This window comes from Pseudorca crassidens, chromosome 7, assembly GCF_039906515.1.
Source record: "Pseudorca crassidens isolate mPseCra1 chromosome 7, mPseCra1.hap1, whole genome shotgun sequence".
NCBI classification, from domain to species: domain Eukaryota; kingdom Metazoa; phylum Chordata; class Mammalia; order Artiodactyla; family Delphinidae; genus Pseudorca; species Pseudorca crassidens.
Window position 1 is genome coordinate 18,908,842 of NC_090302.1, and position 17,484 is coordinate 18,926,325.

Sequence of the window (17,484 nt, forward strand, 5' to 3'; positions counted from 1 at the left end):
TTAGAGACACCACACAACTGTGGTCAATTAATCTATGACAAAGGAGGCAAGGATATACAAGGGAGAAAAGACAATCTCTTCACTAAGTGGTGCTGGGAAAACTGGACAGCTACATGTAAAAGAATGAAATTAGAACACTCCCTCACACCATTACAAAAATAAACTCAAAATAGATTGAAGACCAAAATGTAAGACCTGAAACCACAAAAATCCTCAAAGAGAGCATAGGCAGAACACTCTTTGACATAAATCATAGTAATTTTGTTTTGGAACTGTCTTTGAAATGAAACTGTCCCCCTTTAAGAGTCCCCCTAAAAACCGAGTTCCCTTACCAAGTTTATGATTAAATCTCTCTGTCCAAAACTTTGTTCCCTTTCTTGTCTCCTCTGACCTCAATCCTGTGCTAACTGAATACTTACCAACCAGAGTCAGACGACTAAGATCGCTGTTGTCTATCATCATTACTGTTGAAACTCAGGTTGTTTCTCTAGGGCACGATGAGCTCACAGACCCCCAAGCTGTGGACCACCTGGCCAGAGAATTCTAAACCAGAGACACCCTGACTCCCGATAAGAAATATCACAGAAATGTCACGAAACGATGATTAATCCCAGCCTCTTTGTTCTTCCCCTTAAAAAAAAAATGAACTCAAAGGCCAGGTTGGAGTGCATCTGAGGCTTGTCGTCTGCTCCCTTGCTGGGTGCCCCGCAGTAAATCCTTACCTTGCTGCAAACTCCTGCTGTCTGAGTTGGGCTTTCTGTGCCGCAGGCAAACAAGCTGTTTGCTTGGTTACAGAAACCAGATCTCCAAAATCCCCTCTCCTCCTACCAAGTGTGGGTGAAAATACCTGTGAACCCCATATTGCCTTTGCACTATTTAGTTTTGCACCAGACGTGATGACCTTGGCCTGTAGGATGATCGGTCTGACGGGCAAACACGCAGCACTGGATTTCTCCAAAGGACTTGAGATCCTCCTAGCACTCAATGGACTCTAAGAATGTGCTTCAGGATGAGAAGCACAAGATAATAACAGCAAGCTTCCTAAAGAAGTGAGCTCCCCACTACCAGAGGTATACAAACAGAGGCTTGACGGTCCTTTGTCAGGGGTGTTGTATAATGAACATTACAGATTAACTACAGCATGGATCTAAGATCTCCTCGGCGCTAAAATCCCACCTTCTGATAGAGATATACAATAAGGGTCTCCTCTGCCTTTCTGTGCTTACAGATGAGGTAGGAAGCTGCCTATAAAATAACACTGCAGTGCCACCCCTCCTCCCTCCTTCCCAAGTGTACAATCCACACATGACAGTCTTGTAGGGGAACAAAATTTTCCACCCCAAAATGTGTCTCTGTGGCATGAGGGTTAATTCAGGCTGATTGTTTTTAAGAAACGGAAGTCTTTCTTTTTACCTCCCCCTAGCTGCCTAAAGAATGTGGATCGGGGACCTGTTCCAGGAAGGGAACTATTCCCGTGGATAAGTGTAGTGTGAACTAGGTGGGGAGACAAGGAGGACCCTTGCAAAGCCTGTTTGTTAACATTCCTCTCTGCGTCCCATTGTCTCTGCACGGACCCAGCAAACATTCATTTACCAAGCATTTACTTATCCATCTCCATGTGAATAGCCTTCCTCCCCTTTGAAGTCCCAAACCTTTACCCCCAACATCCCCTTTTGTCTTTAGCTGAAGATGGTATTTAAGGTGAGGGTTTCAGACGTTTGGCAAGTGCCCCATTCTGCTGGGTCTCTGCTGCCTATACATGTGATTAAATTTTTGTGTGACTTTCTGCTGTTAATTTTGCCTCACGTCAATTTAATTCTTAGGCCAGCCAGAAGAAGCTAAAAGGGTAGGGGAAAACGTCTTCCTCCCCGACACTCTCAACCTGGAAATTGCTGTTTCTCTGATTTAAGGCGCAAAAGGCTTCCGTGAGAATGAAATTGTGATCTCTGGAAGGAGGTGACAGATATCAGAGTTGCCAGCTCCTATTCTATCCTTTCCCGAGAGAATTAAGCAGGGGACAAGGATAACTTGCTGGGATAGTGGGAAGGGCAAGAGGGAGGGCAAGATCCAGATTGGAATCTAAGGATAGAAACTGAGAAGTTGGAAGTTTCTAAAAGACTTCCATTTTCTAAAAAAACTCAGAGTATTTCATATTTTGCCTGAGGCCACCCTCCTACTTCTAAAAATATCTCTAAACCATAGGAAATGTTTTCAGATATAAATTATAATCTGGAAAAAAAGTAGAGGAGTCAGGGAGAAAAAACGAAAGCTCCCCATAGACTCCTGCCCGTTCTAAAAGAAGGACCTTGTACTAACAGTCTAAGAGGAAGGAAAAAACCGGCAGTTATATTTTCCACACATTCGGGAAAGGGTCTGGTTTACAGACTCAGACATGTGGTTCAGAACCAGGTTTTTGTTTTCTTTTATCTGTGTCAATTCACAAAAGTCAGTCTGTATGAGGCCATCAAAATGAAAAATAAAGGTTGAAATAAATTTGCTGGATCTCAGGGAGAAGGGGCTGTTTCAGCCAGCCTGAAGGGCTGAGCAGAGAGGCTTCTTCTTATAATAAGGGTCAGACCTCAGGTGATCCTTGAAGAGCTGGCTTCATGAGGACACGTGGATGACGGGGCTGGCATTCATGGGACCACAGTGCTAGTTCCAATTACGTGCTGAGGGTGATACTCAGCAGAAACTCAGGGTTCCAAGCTTCTGTTTTCTCAAATGAGTTGGAGGTTTTTGTGTGTATGTCATTTCCCCCTGAAGGATCAATTTATCAAGTCAGCAGCAGGACAGCATGGACCAGATTTACACCCGGGGACACTAAAGAGAGCATCACATCGTGGCAAAGACAAAACAGATGCAGGTTCTAATTCTTCCTCTACTACTTGGCCAAGTTGCTTCCACTTCCTGAGCCAATCATGTCAACGAGGAGTGTAAAACAACAGTGCAAACTTTGTTCTTGCGGAGTCTGACTGAGACAATGCAAAGAGCACGCACAGCCTAACACAGCGCAAACTTTTAGTCAAGGCCACTAAATAATAGTACTGTTTCTATAACACATGTCATATACATTTATATTTATATTTATGGTTGGGCGAGATTTCTTTTGCAAATAGCTATCCTATTTTTCTGTTGTACTTTCAGATCTGAATGTTAGAGGTAGTCTGTCTGAATGGATTATTTAGAATACATTACCTCTAGGTCATCTGTCAGTGGCTGCCTTGGGTCAGATGTCCACTGAAGGCCTAACCAGAAGCACAAAGAACAGCTTACAGAGCCTTTCGTGAATTGAGACCATGGACATGATGTTTCAGGTAGAGCAGACCTTAGGTTGATCTGTCCAGCTCATCAGCTGAACCAACCACTCTGTAGCGTGAGCCCCGACAGTTGGGTTTTCCCTTCTTTGGAATGTAAGGCCCGACTTAAGCTTTGATTGCTGAGGCATCCACTTCAAAGAGGCATCCACTTCAAAGCAGGCTACCTCAAGTAAACCTCTGCCAGCCACAGGACTAGATAAACAGTCCGGTCACCTGCCCCCCCCCCCCCCCCCCCCCGAGGTTCTATTGCTTTAGAGCTCATTTGGGCTACTTGTTTTTTTTTTTTTTTTCCTCTCATGCTTTAAATTCCCGCTTTTATGTTTTAAATTCACCAATAAAGAATGAGCCCTGAAACCCTAGGCCTCCAGCCTTGACCCCAATAAAAACAGAACCCCAGGCCCTTACTCTACCCCGCACCCCTCCGGCACAACACTCCACACCACTATTTTTTCAAAGTTTCACGGTGGTTACTGCTGAAGGGCATCCTACAATCATAATAAGAACCACAAAGGCCTGTCCAACTTCAACATTGGTTACTGATCGACTGAGACAGGCACAAAACACACAAGTATATGAAAATTCTTAAAAGAAACCCCAGGCATGCCTGGACCCTCTACACACATAGGGAGTTAATTGGCAATGTGCAATCCAACTGGAGTGGTCACATTAGTTGGTGGATGCCATCTTTATCACAGATTCTTAATGGACTGGCATCAAAGCCCATTTTGCCCTGCCCTTTTATTTTTATATGGGAAACCTAAGTTCGGAAGGAGGAGGTGACTTGGGAAAGTCACCCTACAATCTCTTCTGTATTACTGAAATCCCTCCCAGCTTCAAGGCTTAAGTCTTCCCTCCTTTGTACAGATTGCCTTGCATGTCTTCTCCCCCGTGGTCTCAGTGTTCTCGGTTTGGGACTTAATTATATTCATTCACTCACCTTATGCAGAGATGTATTCTTGAGTGCCTACCATGGGCCCGATTCTTGCAGAGACCAACAGGACATATTCCTACCTTCAAGGAGCTCACAGTCTAGATCAGTGCTGTCCAAATGAAATAATGTGAGCCACAAACATCATTTTAAATTTTCAAGTAGATGCATTTAAACAGGCTTAAAAAAAGGGATGAAATTAATTCTAGTCTTTTTATTTGACCAATGTATCCACAATATTTTAATTTCAACATGTAATCATTACACAGTTATGAATAAGACATTTTACAATTTTTTTTTATAACAAGACTCTGTACTGTGTGATTGTTACCTTTCCAGGACATCTCAGTTTGAACCACATTTCAAGTGCTCAACATCCTCATGTCATTAATGGCTACCATATTGGAGACCCCAAATCTAGATGGAAAATAAACAAGTAACTCCATAAATACAGGAGATAGATAGGTATATAAGCTATGGTATATAAGCTATTATATAAGGTATATAAGTATGGGTCTCTAACCTGGTATCGTGTGTGCGCGCACGCATGTGTGTGTGTGTGTGTGTGTTGATATCTGCTTGCAGGTATCTGTGTGTGGTAGAGTTAGGTAAGAGAGGAGAATTTGTTAGAAAAGAGTTCTCACGGTTTTGTCAATTTGAATAAGGTGTTTATTAAAATATAATTCACTTACCATGAAATTCACCCTTCCCAAGAGTTTCAATATTTAAGCTAAATCATGAAAGGTGATGCCATTATTTAGGTAAGTAGGGGAGGTCATTTCAGGCCAAAGAAGCAGTATTTGCAAAAAGCTTAGGTTTGTGACTAGATACATAGCATGTAATAGAAAATTAACTCATTATTTATTTGGTGATAAAATGGGAGCTTGAAGAATAGCAGGAGATGGGGCTAGATGGAGGCTTTGCACATCTTTTAAGGCATTCGAACTTGGTAACCAAGGCAGTGAAAACCCATTGAAACTGTTTGTTTGATTGCAAAAGTGATAAGAACAGATCGGGATGGTGGGAACTGGAGGAGGCAAGCTCAGTGGTGTGGGAGGTTATCTTCTTACAGCTTTATTTATTTTAAGGAAGGGGTTGATACTTAGTCCACCTTATATTTAAAAAAATAGTACATTTCTGTGTTGTCTCAAATAGTGTGGGGACTCCCAAGAGCAATGAGTGTTTATTATGTTTTTTTGGTTCAATGTTCTCGGTCACTTCAATTCCTTTAGCTGTTTTTCAGCTCTCATCTGCACTGTGACCAGAGCAAGAAAGCCTTAATTCATACCATCTTCTGATGACAAAAGACAAGCAAGTTTGCAATTTAATAAATGCGGTCAAAGCTGACCTTTGAGATGAACAATAAACATCTTGTAGCTTGAAATTTAGTCCTAGGGACTTGCCAAGGACATTGGTTAATACGATACCTTGATTCTTCTGCACATAAAGTCCTGGGCATGCAACTTCAAAATGTGTGTTCAAAGTCTTTCCATAAAAGATAATTGTGGAGTTCTTCCTTCTGAGATGCTAAGACAGTTGAATGATGTCTCATAAAAAGCTGTGACTGGTTGAGCTGGGCCCAACATGTTGGGAGGTAGCTTCTAAAAATGATGAATTACATGAACATTAACTTGGGATCGGCCAGATGGAAGAACTGCCTAAAGGAAGAAATATTGTGAGCAGATCATGGAAAACTTAAACCAGAGTCAAACTCAAGCCCCAGTTTTGATAAATGGCTATACAGCATGTCCCTTGGATGCTAAGCCCTGTAAATAAATAAGAACACAACATGCTACCACTCACAGGCCTGTCTAAAGTGCATGTGTGTGCCTCTGCTTAACTCTTGTCCTGCCTTATTGTGAGTTAATGTTTGAAATAATCAGGGGAATTAGCTAAATTGTTTGGGTAATCTCTTGAATAGTTTGGCGCTTGTCATGACTAGTTGAAACCTCACTTAATCTCTGTGTGCTTTCTTAAGACAGCAAGGAAGAGTGTTATTCTCATGCCTGCTTTGGTTTATCACCTTGGGGGGCTTAGACAAGGCGACTTCTCTCCCAGATCAGTTTCCCTGGGAAATAAAACATTCCCACTTTAATATTCCTCTGAGCTCTGAGAATGACCTCCAGATAGTTATGGGCCAGATGATCCAATCATGCTGAGTGAACCCAGATTTTATAATCCAATTGATGAAAACTTCCTTCTTAGTGTAAATGTCGTTTGGATTTCCATAACCTGCTTTACGACAGTGCTTTGAACTTGCAAGCTTAGACTCTTTCCTAGACAGAGATGACTGTGTATAACTTGGTTTACCATTTACCACCCATTTCTCTTTCTTGAGGGTAACAGTTCCACAAATTTCCTTTGGAGAACCAACTCTGCCATTCTTAGCTATGCATTTTGGGTAGGACTGACTCACCTCCGACTCCAGAGGTAGACTTTGATTGGTGTATGCTAATCCGTGAAGCCCATCTACCTGGCAGCACAGTTGGTTTAGAAATGGTCATGTGACACCATTTAAGCCAATGAGATGCAAGGAGACATAAGCTGAGAATGAAGCTTCTGGGAGTGAAGCTTTCTCCCATTTTAAGGAGCCCTAATGAGAGTGAAGTTCTTCCTGTCCCCACTTATAAATGAACATGCAGACCTAGAGCGTCTGGCTGCTATCTTATATCCATCTTATATGCTAAGATGGTAACAAACAGGTAGAAAGCAGAGTGAAGAAACAGACAGAAAATAGACCTTTGCTCATAATATTGAGCTCTGGCTACAGAAACCCTGGCCTTACCTCTGACTTTTGGATATGACCATCAGTAAAGTCCCTTAATTATCTAAACAAGTTTGATTATTTCTGTTAAATACAACCAAACTGTCTAATGAGTTCAGTGATGAAAACTACCTCAAACCTGAATATCCTTTCCTACTTACCAAACTCCATTGCCCCAGATATCTTTTCTGTTAGGAAATCATTTCCATGAACAGATCCCAGACACTTTGCCACGTCTCTTCACATCGAACAGAGCCCTGTTTTTCTTTGTGTATAGAAGGTGATTCTTAGCTAGATAATAAAAAATGTTTCTGCAGTGCCACGACTTATTCCAGATAAACCTGTGTGACTCAAACACAGGCTTAGGCAAAACAGTAGTTTAATTGTCTAGCAATCTACACAAAATAGGACTATTTCTGATCTGAGTATTAGGAGGCTAAATAAGATGATTTAAGATTGTTCCAAAAGACAACTTCCTTGAGACTTTAGTTTATAATCCCATGTAGCATCAGATCAGGGTTGCCCGATCCAAAAACTTCACATGTGGCGTTTTGATATTTATAATATGTCTGTTTTGTGTTTTTTGGTTTTTTTTTTAATATAGTATAAGAAAGCATTTCAATCTGTGCTCTGGAGCAGACAGCCTGGGTTTGATTCCCAGCTCTGTCACTTCTGGCAATACAGTCTCATGTGAACTTAGATCTTCTCCCTCTGTACTTCCATTTTCTCCTTTGTAAAATAAAGATAATAGAATTCCCTATCTCAAAGGGTCTTTGGAAGGATTAAATCAATTCTCACTGCAAATCCTTAGAACAGTGCCTGAAACAGTATAAGCACTCAGTCGATAGAATTATTCTTAGTGATATTTTACAAAATACCCAAATTATGTGATGGCTCCTTACCTTAAATGATCTGTTCTGAGTAGCCAAACAGAAGTATGGACACTGTACAAGGCATTATATATGCATTGTATATAGACATTATATATGAAGGCATTACACAGTGACAACAGCCATGTGCCAGGATGTTATGACCCATTTTCCACAAGAAGAAACTGGGTCTTAAAAAGTCCATAGATGGTAAGGGACAGAGACAGGACTAGAGCTCCATTCTCTGAAAGCTTAAACCACACGTATTCCATTCAGTTGTTTACCTGTGACTTGATGGTCTCTGCATTTCTTCTGCTTTGGCATAGACCTGCCTTATTTAGCCTCCTCCCAAGGATGAATCCCCTTCTATCTGTCTCCTTCTCCTCATTCCCCAGAGTCCCACTGACTGCAAAACATGGAGAAAGACTGTTCTTGTTGGGTCAAGTTTCCACACTGGGCGAATCATTTGTTTGCCTCAATCAAGTGATCACCTAACAAAAATCAGAAGGTGATTCAAAATCAACTAAGGATTCCTTGTTGCCCTCAGAATAAAGTTCATTGATCCATTCAGCCTTTCAACAAAGATGTCCCAATGTTCCAAGCACTGTACTAGTTCCAGTTACTTAGGGAACTTACAAGGCTGCCAAGATTTGCCTTCTGTATGTTTTTCCAACCTCGGCTCTTGCTACATCCACATCCGACTTTACACACCAGGCTTCATCCACTCTTCGCTATCTCCTGTAATTACCATGCTCTTGCTAATCCCCAGGACTCTGTATGCTGTTGCCTCTGGCTAAAACGCACCCCAAACCTCACCTCCACTCTGCCTAGCTGACATTTATTTGTCCTTCAGGCCTCAGCTCAGACAGCTCATCTTCTGTGCTCTCTGGCTCCTAAAGGAGATAGAAGCCTTGCTTTGTGGTCCAGCCCTGTTTCTGCACCACCATCCCATCTGCCATAATCTATTGAAATTTCTTGCCTCCTTATGTGATCCTCCACTGGAAGACAGCATTCATAAGAGAGGGATGACAATTTATTCATATCTAAATCCTTAGCACTTAGCATAGTGCTTAATATATAGCGTAAGCACAGTAAATCTGTTTTTTTTTTTTTGCGGTACGCGGGTCTCTCACTGCCGTGGCCTCTCCCGTTGCGGAGCACAGGCTCCGGACGCGCAGGCCCAGCGGCCGTGGCAGCCACTCCGCGGCATGTGGGATCTTCCCGGACAGGGGCACGAACCCGTTTCCCCTGCATCGGCAGGCGGACTCTCAACCACTGCGCCACCAGGGAAGCCCTAAATCTTTGATTAATGAAGGAATTGGCTATGTGATCACTGAACCAGTGAAGGTGGGATTGAGAAGAAAGGAAGGAAGATGATATTGAGAGTCACCATCTATCTACCTCTAGTCACAGAAGCCAGGGGAAGTCTAAAATATAACAAGTTTCAAGGGATCCCAGTTATCAGTTCATTTAAACTGAATCCCTGTTGCTTGAGTGCCTGACTTACCAATACCATAATTCTCTTGTCTGTAACTTCCTAAGAAATCATGTGCTCAATCGCAAACTCAAGCAAAAGACTTGGCTTAGGGTATCCTTTAAAGGGAAAGTACTCTGTCTCTCTGACCAAATTCCACACCAGTGAAGAAAGTGGAAGTGTGAGGGAAACAGTCCTCAGGGGAGATTAATTAGAAGCATGAGTAAAGTTTTCCCAAATTACCATAAGCTGTGTAATATTTTTTAAGGTCTTTGTTGGAAACAACACCTCTCGAAACTAATTGCTTTAGGAGAGTCACACATCCAAAAGCAAACCCAACTCTACCTATTATCACAAAATTTCATTGTCTTTTGGCTTTAGCGAATTACATCAACAAAATTTAATTGAGCATTTATTATATACCCAAGAGAGAGGGATGAATAGGCCGAGCATAGAAGATATTTAGGACAGTAAAAAATACTCTGTATGATCATATAATGATGGCTACCTATCATTATAAATTTGTCTAAACCCACAGAACGTACAAGCCCAAGAGTGAACCCTAATGTAAACTATGGACTTTGGGTGATTATGATGTGTTGATGTAGGGTCATCAGTTGTAATAACTGTACCACTGTGATGGGAGATGTTGATGATAGAGGAGGCTATACATGTATGGTGTCAGGGAGTATATGGGAACTCTCTGTACCTTCCTCTTTTCTTTAAATTTATTTATTTATTTTTGGCTGCATTGAGTCTTTGCTGCTGTGCACGGGCTTTCTCTAATTGCTGCGAGCGGGGGCTACTCTTCGTTGCGGTGTGCAGGTTTCTCTCGTTGTGGAGCATGGACTCTAGGTGTGCAGGCTTCAGTAGTTGCGGCGTGTGGGCTCAGTAGTTGTGGCTCGCAGGCTCTAGAGCACAGGCTTAGTAGTTGTGGCACACGGGCTCAGCTGCTCCGTGGCATGTGGGATCTTCCGGAACCAGGGCTCAAACCCACGTCCCCCGCATTGGCAGGCGGATTCTTAACCACTGCGCCAACAGGGAGGTCCCTGTACCTTCTTCTTAATTTAAATGGCTCTAACAAAATAAAGTCTTAATATTTAAAAACTACCCAAATTCATGAATTCTGCCAAAAATGTACAGGAGGATAGCTCTGTATGGGAAAGGATCGTGTCTTTCTTTTTCTCTGCTGTAATTTCAGCTCCCAGCACTGTATATGCCACAGGGCAGGCACTCTGCACATCTTCCTTGAATAAGTAGGAAATTATTCGTTACTTCATGGTCTTTGTTTTCATCCCAGCCAATGCCATGGCCTCACTCACTTGTAATATACAGTGTCTGCAGTGTCTCATCATAGGAGTTAGGCAGGTCAAAATTTTATCAAAAAAAAAACAACAAAAAAACAACTCATGGGAGTACTTAAAAGTGAATTTTAGAGGAAAAGAAAAGGAAAACAATAGAAGATCTCACTTGTGTCTCTACATTGAGAACATCGGATCAAGGAAACTTCTCAAATTTTGAAAAAATTCTATAATTCTAGAAAGCTATAGGGTTGGAGACATCTGGAGAAGTGTCTGAATCTTGTTCTTTTCCACTGAAAATGTAGAACGTAGGTGCATGTCTTTCTGTACATATAGCCATAGTAAAGTTTTTTGTTTTTATTTTTAGTTATTAAGAGGGAGGAAAGGAGGACAGAAGGAAGGGCATGGTTTTTATTTCCCAAATGCAAAACATGCTTTATTTTGCTCCCAAAGCTCTAGTGAGTCCAAAGTTACCATTGAGGGAATGTGTCTGTCAGAAATTCCTTCAGCCAAGTCCAAGCCTGGAAATTCAGCCACCTCCATTCCTTCAGGGACTCACAAAGCCCCACTATTTCAGCAACGCGTCCTTCCACGAACAGGCAGCCCTGTTCCTACCATTTTCTAAGAAAAGCTGCTCTTTGAAACTAGAGACTGAAGGGTAGCCTCTGCCCTCATATCATAAAACTAACCTCTCAGTCCTGACAAGGGAGGACAGAGTTTTATGGGCAGATGAATAATGAAATTACTTTATCTACCCAGAACGGTAACTGTCTGCTCAACTGGTGAATGGAGAAACCTGCTGACATGGAGACTCCAGAGAGACATGTTTTAATCCCAGCCAGTCTTTCTAGTTTACGAAAGTGTTTCCAACCAATTCTCCCCCTCAGATGGACAGGCACAGACATAAGAGATAAATCCTTCTTGCAAGGAAGGAGAGAGCGAAAACAGTTCACATCCTTTGGGATGTACCCTGGGGTATCCTGGTGATACTGGAAGATGTACCTTCCTTCTGTCTTCCAGCAAGGGATCTGGAGCATTAACATGGATTCAGTTGTATCACACGTTGTTGCACCCTGTGCTGGATACTCCACACGTGCCAACTTATTTACACTCATTTGAAACCTACTAGAGCGATATCTTCCACCCCATTTGACAGGACATTGAAACCCAGGGAGGAACTTTTCATAGTCACGGAGTAAGTCAGCGGTAGAGCTTGCATCTGGACCAAGATCCATCTGGCTTCAAAACCCCCGCCCTTCCCAACACACATTACTGCAAGGAGCACGTCAAATGGGAAGCAAGAGGCTGAACCTAGCGTTAGAATCTATAATTTTAGTGGCAAGATCAGGAGAACAGGAATTATAAACATAGGTCCCAGTCCTGGCTCTGCCACTAACATACCTGGGGCCAGTGCTGAATTTCCCTGGGCCTCAGATTCCTACTGTGAAACAAGTGAAGGTTGGGTTGGCATGAAGTCTTTTGACGTCAGGGCTTGGCTTCTGTTATGTAGTTAATAAACAGCAGTCTTCTTGGAGGAGGGCATTTGTCTTATTCATTTCTACTCACGTCCTTCTGTAGTACAGGGCGTGGCGCAGTGTTAGAACCCAGTGAGTGTGTATTCAGATAATGAATGAGCAATTCAATATTCTTCCAAGGAGTCTTTGCTGCCAACACGTGTTTCTTATCACCTATAGTGAGGAGTTCAAATTCTCAAGGCAAACGTGAAAACCACTTCATGATCTAGGTCACATCTGCCTCTTCAATCTCATCCTGGCCATGCCTCTGAACCAGCCCTGTGCTCCAGACAAACCCATCTATTTGCAATTACCGAACACATAATGCAATTTCCTCCCTCCTTTTCTTTTTCCTCTGGACATATGGCTCCCTCCATCCGCACTTCCTTCACCTTAACCACACCTTAGCTCTTGCTCACCTGACAAAAGCCTTCTCACCTTGGGGGGCTCCCACCAAGCTTCCTCTCCTCCTGTAAACATTTTCTGAATGTTTCCTATCCTCTCATGAAACTAACTAACTCTACCCTCTCCCCACCCAGGGATTCCCCTGGGCTCCCTATTACCAATAACACTTCCATTCTCTTATTTTTTAAAGTAGTACTTTCCCCCCATGTGACTACGAGCTTCTTTACAGCAATAGCCATGTACTAATTTTCTTTGTATCCAGAGACCAGCACAGGATTCAAAATGCAGTAAGTACTCATAAAAAGGATCCAACTCATTCGCTTATAAGGAGTTAGTGGCAACATATCATGTGTCAGGGACTATTCAGGGGCTGGGGAAACAAGGGCGATCCAAACCAGGCACGTGCCTTGTCTTGACGTAGTGGTCAACTGAACACTCAAAAATGCTCAGTTAGGGCTTCCCTGGTGGCGCAGCGGTTGAGAGTCTGCCTGCTGATGCATGGGACGCGGGTTCGTGCCCCGGTCTGGGAGGATCCCACATGCCGCGGAGCGGCTGGGCCCATGAGCCATGGCCGCTGAGCCTGCGCGTCCGGAGCCTGTGCTCCGCAACGGGAGAGGCCACAACAGTGAGAGGCCCGCGTACCACACACACACACAAAATGCTCAGTTAGAATTATTACAGGTACAAAAAAGAAGAGATGGAGGCCCTTAAGAGAGGCTTTGACCCAGTGAGGGAAGACAGTAAGGCAAACCTCCCCAGAGAAAGTAACATGTGAAGTACAAGTAAGAGTCATCAGGAAGGTGGGGGGTCAGAGAGGGGATAAATGAGTAAGTTTTCCAGGTGCCCAGGGGAGTGTGGTTTTTCCTAATAGACCCTGAGATTCTGAGGCTCAACTTCTCCATCACCACTAGGGATCAATCCTTATCTCAATGTGTGTGTGTGTGTGTGTGTGTGTGTGCGTGTGCGCGTTTTTTTAAATAAATTTATTTATTTTTGGTTGCATTGGGTCTTTGTTGCTGCACACAGGGTTTCTATAGTTGTGTCGAGCGGGGGGCTACTCTGTTGTGGTGAGCAGACTTCTCACTGCAGTGACTTCTTTTGTTTCAGAGCAGGGGCTCTAGGCACGCAAGCTTCAGTAGTTGTGGCTCACGGGCTCTAGAGTGCAGGCTCAGTAGTTGTGGCGCATGGGCTTAGTTGCTCCGCAGCATGTGGGATCCTCCCCAGCCAGGGCTTGAACCCATGTCCCCTGCATTGGCAGGCGGCCTCTTAACCACTGCACCACCAGGGAAGTCCCTCCAAGTGTGGTTTTTGAGGATAAATGAGGAAATGTACTTTACGTACTACTCACAGCCAATGGCGTAAAGTTTCTGCTTTACAAATGCAATGGCCCTAATCATTCTCTCAGTAATGGCAGGAGAAAGAACACGTGGCTACTTGATAGAATAGCCCAAGGCACTGACTCACACTGAAACATAACAAACTCAATTCTCCCTCCGAGTTATGGGGAGAGTTGGCCTCTTTCTGAATACTCTCTCTAGATTTATTGTGTTTATTTGTCTGTTTACTTTATCAGCTTCAGATTCAGGAGGTCTAGATGTTAGCCTTCAGTTCTCCCACTGACTTACAGATAAGCTCAGAAGTTAAACCTGATGATTGATAATGTTTTTTTATATGAACTTCTCTTTTTCCTTCTTTCTTTTCTTTCCTCCCTCCTTCTCGCTTCCTTCCTTTCTTCCTCCCCTCCTTCCTTCCTTCACTCTTTCTCTCCCTTATTAGTTACTCTTGAGTACTGCGTTCAGCCATACCTACCAGGGGCCAGTTGCTGGGTTAGGTACTGGGAATACAGGAATGACCAAGGCAGTCATGTCCTAGCTTTCATCTGAGCTCACAGATGTGAAACATAGCTATGGAATGGCAGTTGGAATAACCACAGTGAAAAAGACTGGGTTACTATGGAAACATGTGACAGGAATCTAACCTAGTCTGGGAGGTCAGAGAAGTTATGATCCGACTACACCCTAAGGATGAGTAGAAGTTATCCAGAAGTAGGATTGGGGGCAAACCTTTCTAGGACGAGGGAATAGCATTTTCAAAGACCTCGAGGATTAGAGGGACTAAAAGATGGTGGTCAGCCTGGCTGGAGAAGATAAGAGTACCCCAGAAAGAGGCTAGAGAGAAGCCAGGGACTTGTTTATGCCAGATGGAGTCGGTCACATTAGGCAATTTGAACTTTATCCCAAGAGCAATGGGAGTGGCACCTAAGGAGGTCCTTCCATCTCCCCCCTTAAACTATGCTTTTATTTCTCTAAACCCCTAGCAATAATTCATGGAAACCATTTCCTTCTTTTTCCTCTCCTCCTCCACTAGTACCTAGAGGGATCATCCCTACATTTCCCCCCTAGGCTCCATCAGCAGGGCATGATTGGAAGGCATCCCAGCTTGGAGAGTTGCTTTTGGATCCTAGGGTTACAGCTGATGCTGCCCACCTCCTCACTGGCCCAAATAGGAATCAACCAGGAATTACTGGGTGAAGCCCATTCACTAGCTGTGCCCCAGCAATTAATTCACAGCGACAGGACTGACCCCCCCCCCCCCGCCTCCAAAAGCAATCGTGCCTGCTCATTGAAGAATAACTGAGTCAATGGGCCCATTCATGGGCCTGTCCTTGCATCTCAGCTCTCCATTTCTCCAGAGATATATGGCAGGATATCCATATATGCAGCAGTCAGTGGAAAGCCATGGAATGGGTGGGGTGGGTGGAAAATATCTTCTTCTTTACAAATTTATGGAAAGCAAATATTGCAGTTCTCCGCCCTCGTGATGCTAAATATAACAAGTAACAGATCGTCCTTTTTCAACTTAACAGCAGACATTGATTTTTTTCATAAAGAAGGAATAGCAAAAACACACGAGACAGGCAAATCTGCTACAATCATTGAGTATTGATTCAAAGCCCAATTCTTTCTAGCTAGACCCAAAAACCACCTATGCAAAGGACGGCCGACACGAAGTCTCAACTCAGAACCGAATATTAACAAGGACATGTTCATGGTCAGCATGTTCCTCCCAAGGCTCTAAGTCCCCGTCCCCAAAGTATATTCCTTTTCCTCTTCTTCCTGCATGGTGAGCCCATTTCCTTGTGTACTCAAGTCTCAACTCCTTCCAGACATGATAGTGCTACGTGGTATTAAGGAGATCAAAATTCAGTTTTAGTGAAGATTACTAACTTGAGTTCATTCCAGGATTTCTCTGTCTCAATATTATTGACAAGTTGGCCCAAGTAAGTGTGCTGGGACCACCCTGTGCCTTGCAGGACATTTAGTGGCATCTCTGTCCTCTTCCCAGTAAATGAAACTATCATCCCTCAGCAGCTGTGACAACCAGAAATGTCTCCAAACATTCTAAATATCTTCTGGGAGACAAACTTGCCCCAGGTTGAAAACCACAGATCTATTCTTAGTCTGAAAGTGGTAGAATCATCTTCTCACACCTCCAATATAGTGGAGAACACAGTTCTACGTCACACTGCTGAAACACTGATCACTATTCCCTCGAGTTCCAACTTTCTAATGAAATCCAGTAGTCTTATATTCTCTTCGATCTCTCTTCTACATCAGAGACTTTTTGGGTTTTTGTTTGTGTGTCTTAGGCATCCTCTTTTAGATTCTTTCTGACTTGGGAAGCAATATTGCACAGTGGTTAAGGCATGATAGACTTTTGGGGGACCTTTATTTTTTTTATTGATTAATTTTTATTGGAGTATAGTCGATTTACAGTGCTGTGTTAGTTTCAGGTGTACAGCAAAGTGAATCAGTTATACATATATCCACTCTTTTTTAGATTCTATTCCATATAGGTCATTACAGAGTATTGAGTAGAGTTCCCTGTGCTATATAGTAGGTTCTTATTAGTTACCTATTTTATGTATAGTAATGTGTGTATGTCAGTCCCAATCTCCCAATTTATCCCTCCTCCCCTTTCCCCCCTTGGTAACCATAAGTTTGTTTTCTACATCTGTGACTCTGTTTCTGTTTTGTAAATAGGTTCATTTGTATCATTTTTTGGATTCCACATGTAAGCAATATCATATATTTGTCTTTCTGTGTCTGACTTACTTCACTCAGTATGACAATCTCTAGGTCCATCGATATCACTACAAATGGCATTCTTTTTTCTGGCTGAGTAGTATTCCATTGTATATATACTTAGACTTTGAAGTTACAAGGAAAGTAAGTTTGAATCTAACCTCTGCAATTTAATGGCTATAAGACCTATAGCAAGTGATTTAACATCCCCAAGTTTTCCTCAGTAACATGAGGGAAAGAATGTTTACCTTTTAATATTGTGTCAAGAATTATATAATATGATGCAGGTAAAGCGCTCTTCAGAGTCTGGAATGTAGTAACTACTTCATAAATCGAAGCTGTCATTTGCTAGTCATTATTATTCATCTCTACTGTTTAGATGCCTCCCCCCTCCAACGTTCTCAAGTTTGTTCTTCCTTCCCTGCTTATCGTTCTTTCTGTATTCACATGTTCTCTTAAAGTCAATCCATCTCTAAATTAAGATCATGCAAAAAGCTGCTCTATCATTAACATTCCCCCTGAAGTCTAACCCTCTGCTTTTAAGTCTAGAAAACAGCTCTACTTGCATGTCATGGGATTATATCCAAAGCAGAATGTCAAAAAGCAAACAAGCTCAGATGTATCAGGGATGAATTAAAAGATCACTAAGCGGAAGGCAGAAGCATGAACCGTTTAAATGACTCAAATGAGGCCATGGCCCTCAACAAAACAAAACAGATATCAAATCCCTTGAGGGGCAAAGTCAAGATTTAATATGATCAGAACGATTTTAGAGATACGTCAACAAACTGTGGGGAGTCTAGATTAAGGAATTCGGATTGAAGAAC

The 17,484-nt window shown here is 42.7% G+C and overlaps 1 long non-coding RNA gene across 6 annotated transcripts in view; it reads right to left on the reverse strand.

Moving 5' to 3' along the window:
- Positions 1-4,482: 4,482 nt before the first annotated feature.
- The window catches only part of LOC137227515 (uncharacterized), a 207,059-nt gene continuing 194,057 nt past the window's right edge, over positions 4,483-17,484 (reverse strand). For 3 of the 6 annotated variants that reach the window (XR_010944879.1, XR_010944885.1, XR_010944880.1), the window contains one exon: positions 4,483-5,903. This is a non-coding gene — a long non-coding RNA (uncharacterized lncRNA). The remainder of the gene's footprint in view (positions 5,904-17,484) is intronic. The other 3 variants (XR_010944881.1, XR_010944882.1, XR_010944883.1) reach the window with 2 other exon arrangements.